The sequence below is a fragment of the Oreochromis aureus genome, linkage group 13 (assembly GCF_013358895.1).
Source record: "Oreochromis aureus strain Israel breed Guangdong linkage group 13, ZZ_aureus, whole genome shotgun sequence".
Classification (NCBI taxonomy): Eukaryota; Metazoa; Chordata; class Actinopteri; order Cichliformes; family Cichlidae; genus Oreochromis; species Oreochromis aureus.
Genome location: NC_052954.1, coordinates 19,736,027 through 19,742,697, shown reverse-complemented (window position 1 = coordinate 19,742,697; position 6,671 = coordinate 19,736,027).

Genomic DNA, 6,671 nt, shown 5'->3' with positions numbered 1-6,671 from the left:
GAGGCCAAAACTTTCGTGCATACTTGCTCTGCTTCCACTTCTGCAATATTGTTGTTTCGATATTGCATTCAGCTGAGACTGAAGAAGTCATTTGGATGAGTGAACGTTTCTCCCACTGAAAACGCTAGGTCCAGAATTGAACAGAATCAACTTTTGGAGATAGGTGTAGACTATTAGAGATTGATTACTAATATGTTACCTCATATAGTAAACTGTTCTTGTGTATATTTTAGAACTTGTAAACACAGCAACAGCTATCAGAAAAAATCATAATTCACAAAGCTATATTTTCATTCTGATAATTCAAACCTTTAACTCTTATAATGAATTTAAATATTGATATTTTTCAACAACACTGACCCCTTGCAGTAGTACTAGAGTGCTTCAGTATTGGAAATGTAAATCACCCGAAGTAACCCTAACACACTACAACTGCACATTTATATTCAGGAATACTTTTTTTCTTAAAGCTCAACAGAAGTGAAAAGTGCTCAGTTTCGATTTCTGTTTCCCCCTAGAGTTTATTTGCTGAATGTGACGTGGAACTCACGTACAGTTCTGTTGTTGAGAAACAGCGTATTAAATGGGTAAATACTAAAAGACCTGAAGCCAACCACACACTAGATGTCACTTCCTTTGGTCTCTTAATTTCTTCAATTATTTTGCTTGTTGTCCTAGTGTTTCATGCTTTCTTTTTAATTTGGTCACATTTTTCTTTGCTTTTTTTCCCCTAATTGTCACATTTGTTTCTGTTCTCAAACAGGATGAAGGAAAAGATACAGAAGTTTCAGAGCATTAGAGCATATTAGCTAACAAGCATTGAAATGTTCAAACATTAAAACATTTTTCCAGTTTTAACTTTTTTAGCTGTACCTATATTATTGAAGTATTGTCAGATAAAAGCTGCAATGTGTTAAATGCTGTCATCAGGTTTTTCTTCTCCTTTTAACTGTTTTGTAACAAATTTTATTCCTGCATAGCTGCAAATTTATTCAAAGAAGCATTTGCCTGTTTGCTTGCTCTTTTTCACGATCATTGATATGATTCTTAGTTTTTGTAATAAAAAAGGATTGTAATCATCAGCATCATGTTTTGTTCATGAATATATTGTATGTGGTTTGTAGTTTAAAAAATAGCTCCCTGTGTATATAAAATCTCTATGCACAGCAGAGCAATATCTATCTATCTATCTATCTATAGATAGATAGATAGATAGATAGATGGATAGATGGATGGATGACTGGTCCCATCCAACTACCGGCCAATAACCTGCCTCAGTACTACATGGAAACTCCTGTCAGGCATCATAGCGGCTAAGATGAATAGGCACATGGCTCAATACATGGGTGAGGCACAGAAAGGAATTGGCAAGAACACCAGAGGGGCTAACACCAGCTATTGGTAAACCGAGCAGTCACCCAAGACTGTAAGACTAGGCTGACCAACCTGTGCACTACCTAGATTGACTACAAGAGGCCTATGACTCAATGCCCCACATCTGGATCCTAGAATGCCTAGAACTATACAAGATCAACAGGACTCTAAGAGCCTTCATCAGGAACTCAATTCACCATCACGTGTGGGATCTACCAAGGAGATGCGCTGTCCCCACTTCTGTTCTGCATAGGCCTGAACCCCCTCAGTGAGATCATCAACAAGACTGGCTATGGATACCGACTACGGAGCGGAGCAGTTGTCAGCCACCTCCTCTACATGGATGACATCAAGCTGTATGCCAAGAGTGAACAAGACATCGATTCACTGATCCGCACCACCAGGATATACAGCAATGACATCAGAATGTCATTCAGACTGGAGAAGTGTAGTTGGATGATAACAAAGAGAGGGCAAAGTATTCAGAACAGAGGGGATTGAACTACCAGAAGGCAACATTGCAGACATAGAGGACAGTTACAGGTACCTGGGGATCCCACAGGCAAATGGGAACCATGAAGAGGCCGCTAGGAAAGCTCCAACCACCAAGTAACTGCAGAGGGTCAGGCAAGTCTTGAGGAGTCAGCCGAACAGTGGCTGGACAAAGCTGGACTGAAAGACAGCACAGAGGCACTGATCATGGCAGCATAGGAACAAGCTCTGAGTACAAGATCCATAGAGGCTGGGGTCTTTCACACCAGGCAAGACTCCAGGTGCAAGCTGTGTACAGATGCCCCTGAGACAATTCAGCACATAACAGCAGGGTGCAAGATGCTAGCAGGCAGGGCATACATGGAACGCCATAACCAAGTGGCCGGCATAGAGAGCAGGAACATCTGTGCCAAGTGTGGCGTAGAAGTCCCGAGGTCAAAATGGAAGACGTCCTCAGGGGTGGTGGAGTATGGCTGAGTTAAGATCCTGTGGGACTTCCAGATACAGATGGACAAAATGGTGGTGGCTAATCAACTGGACATAGTGGTGGTAGACAAGCAGAAGACTGCTGTAGTGATAGATGTAGCTATACAGAATGACAGCAACACCAGGAAGAAGGAACACAAGAAGCTAGAGAAGTACCAAGGGCTCAGAGAGGAGCTCAAGAAGATGTGGAGGGTGAAGGTAACAGTGGTCCCAGTGGTAATCGGGGCACTATTTGCAGTGACTCCCAGGCAAGTGGCTCCAGCAGATCCCAGGAACAACATCGGAGATCTCTGTCCAGAAGAGCGCAGTCCTAGGAACAGCTAAGATATTGCACAGGACCCTCAAGCTCCCATTCCTCTGGTAGAGGACAGGAGCTTGAAGGATAGACCGCCGCCCACAGGGGCGAGAGGGGAATTTTTAAAAATATATATCTGAGCAGTTCCTATAGGCTTAATATTTATCTGGCCTTCTACTTTTGTCTATATTGTATATTTTCATGATTTGAAATTAATAATAATAATAATAATAATAATAATAATAAATAATAATAATAATAATAATAATAATAATAATAATAATAATGGATTGCATTTATATAGCGCTTTTCAGGACCCCTCAAAGCGCTTTACAATACCACTATTCATTCACTCTCACATTCATACACCGGTGAAGGCAAGCTACAGTTGTAGCCACAGCTGCCCTGGGGCAGACTGACAGATGTACAACAAGAGTTGTACACGTAATTTAATCCAAATAGTAACTTCTTGCTGTCATGTTTTAAGTAATTCAGTCCACATTGACTTTGCAACCTGTAAATTACAGCAAATTATGTCATTGAGGTAACTAATAATAAGACCATAAGTATGAGGAACTAATAGCAAGGCACGTATGAAGTGTTGCATTTTCATATTGCATAAATTAAAAATAGATGCAGACTTGACGTTGGTTTATGTGGCGTAAGTCTATTTACTCACAGGTATAGCTGCTCATCTTATTGCTTTTTTTTCTCTTCAGTGTATTTGAAGGTCAGTCAAATGAGCTGTTTAAATACCTAATGTTCCACAAGCTAACATCAACACATGATAATAAAGATAACAATAAAATCCAGTAATGTGAAGGAAGAATTTTTAAGTAAACATAACCATGAAAATACTTGTATTACTATATCTGTTCTTGTTCCACGAGTTCACAGCATAACTACACTCAGTGAAGTTTTAATAACAGATGGAAAATGTGTCTTCATGCAATGTTTCTATGACTCCAAATATATATACTTGTACTAATGTAAAGTACTTGTATGATGGATATTGTTGGCAAACTGCTGCTATGAAATAAAAACAAAAGAAATATTCAATGTCTAATAGAAATGTAGTGCATTTATTACATGTACTGTATGTAGTGGAGATCAATGAAAGGTCAGATGACATGAAGTATTGTCATATATGTGGCACCAGGTGTATCATAAGTACATTTCAGTATATTTTACATAGACTATTATTGTTGATGATTTTTTATTTTACTTATTTATTTACATTTGTTCAGAGTAAGAAAGTTGTAGAGCTAAGACATTTACACAAACCAGATTTTTATTTATTTATTTATTTTCTTTGCTTTAAGTTGCTTTTTTAAATTAATGTTTTTCTTGTTTTCTCTTTTTTGTTTTTTCTATGATTATATTATGATTATGGATTTGCCTGTTTTGGTGTAAGACTAATGGTAGGATTTATAGAGAGTTGTCCATCTCTAGAAAGAATGCCCCCTCTCCCTTTAATGAAACTGTTGGCTGTTACTGGTAATAGGCTGCTACTGGTTGTACTGCTGTTGTGAAAGAAGGGTGCAATAAGGCTCCATCTTGTGGTGGGTTTGATATGTAGTTAGATATTTATTCTGAGAGAACTGAGTGACATTAGTAATTATGATTGAATGGATCTGTTGTATGATTGAGTTACTGAGGGGGGAAAAGCTGATGTGGAAGACTGGCTGCTCACAAGAGGAGACCCAAATATAATATCTAGATGAAGGAATGTTCATTTATTTAACATTTCTCCATGAGCATGGCACATGTTACTAACTAATTGCCAAATTATCGTGCGAGATCAATCAATTGGAGACCAGAACAACAAACGACGGAGGCACCAGACAAGTGCAATCAAACGATGAGTTTATTAACACCGGAGAGGAAACATCAGCATATGTCTTCCTCTGACAAAAATACATTGAATGCTGGTTTTATAGCATAGAAAATTAACGCCCACACAATACAGGTCAAAAATACATTGTGTACAGTCATTGTTTACAGACAAGGGTACATCTTGTACATCTCTAATAACTATAAACAGACATGTAACTTCTCTTTTCTATAACACCTGCCTTTTAAGGTAATAAACTTCAAGCTTCAGGGTCTCTAAGGGCTAATAATTGATCCTCGTCACCAATCACTAAGTAGACAGAATTGGCGCAGGTCTCAAAAAGAAGCAGAAGACACTTGGGCCTTTGCTCAGGCCTGCTACTAGATTAATATATGTATTGTAAGCATGCATGCAATTAACCTGCTATGTTCTCATCTTCCCTCAACATGTATCACCTGGACACTCTCACCAGTGAAGCTTAAAACCCTCTTGGATGGAACATCAACTCCAAATCAGCATAGATATGCAATGTGTATAAAATGAACTAAACCTGTGAATAGAATGAATGTGATGACAAACATATTCAATGCAATATGAACCCTGTAAGAAATATTACTGATAAAATAATGCTGTAAAACATGTTCTTAATGCATTTATCATAAGGCAGATTATATGGTAGCAATAAAAGAATCTCTGAATCCCAACAGTTACTAAACCTATCACTAACTACTCCAAGTGATTATAAATTCTACATTAATTCCAAATATGAGTAAATTTTAGTACCAGAAGATAGAGAAGATACTTTCTTGTCACAAGAGGTCACCACAGCAGGTGGCGCCACATGTTTGATTTAACAGAATTTCATGATGGATTTCTTTTCTGACATAATCTCAATGAAGATTTGTGTTTTTAGAAACTGAACCAGCAACCTTTCACTTGACACATGAATATACTATAATATGGAACCACTCTAAGAGAGAGAGAGAGATTAGAATACATTTGATTACTATACTTATTACTCCCTTTTTTTCAATGTAGATACTATTCATACCTTTGCGGGAGACAGTATATTTAAAAAGGGACAACACAGCTCGGATACCTTTTTTATTTTTCTGCATTATTTCTTTGCATTATTCCAGTTACCTGCCCATTATTCTGTGGACAGGTAACTGGTCTTCTAATGAAGTTTCTCATAAATGTTTTAAAGAGACTACATTAGAAAAAGAGGTTTCGTCTGAATTCAGATACAGAGGTGGAGAGGTTAGAATAATAAACAAAAATATAAGGAACCCAATACATATAACAAACTCTATAAACAGTAACAGTAACAAGATTTCTAAAGTAACCAGTACAAAATTCGAAGTAGCAGAATGACAATGGAACCAACAGGAAATCGAAAAATTTATATAATATAAATAAAATATAAAATATAATATAAAGAATCTTGGTTAAACAAAACCAAAAATAAGCCAGAATAAAAACTCATAATGTAGATTTCTAGGACATATGTCAGGGTCTATGACAACAAAAGTGATTGGTTATATGACACAAGTTATAAAAACCAAAAAAGACTGTTAAAAACATGACATGTGAGGACAGTCATTACTGGTGTTTTATGGAGTTTCAGGTACATGAACACCAGACATGGAAGACAGGCTTTGTCTGTCTGTCACCAGAGGTAAGACTGCACAAGTACATTTCAAATAAGCAATTTCCATAGACAACATCTTTACATGTTATAGTAAAAATGAATCAAATTTCTACTTTTTTCCATCAAGGTTCATCCAGTTTCTATGTGAATCATAAGGATATTACAGGGTTTAATGGAGGGAACATCAGAATCAGAATCAGAAAGGGTTTTATTGCCAAATGTTGAGCAGGTTTACAACATTAGGAAATTGCTGTGGTACTTAGTGCAAAACATACTGTAAGACAACACTTAAATAAACATAAAGATAAGAATTAAAAGTGCTAAGCAGATTAATATATACATGTGTGCAGGTGATGATCAGTGCAAAAGTGGAATAGATGCAGAGAACACAGTATAGGGTCATGTGTTTGTGGTGGGAACAGTCATGTGGTTATTGTTCATGAGTCCAACAGCAGAGGGCAAGAAACTGTTCTTATGGCGAGAGGTTCTGGTCCAAATGGACCGGAGCCTCTTGCCTGAGGGGAGGAGGTCAAATAGAC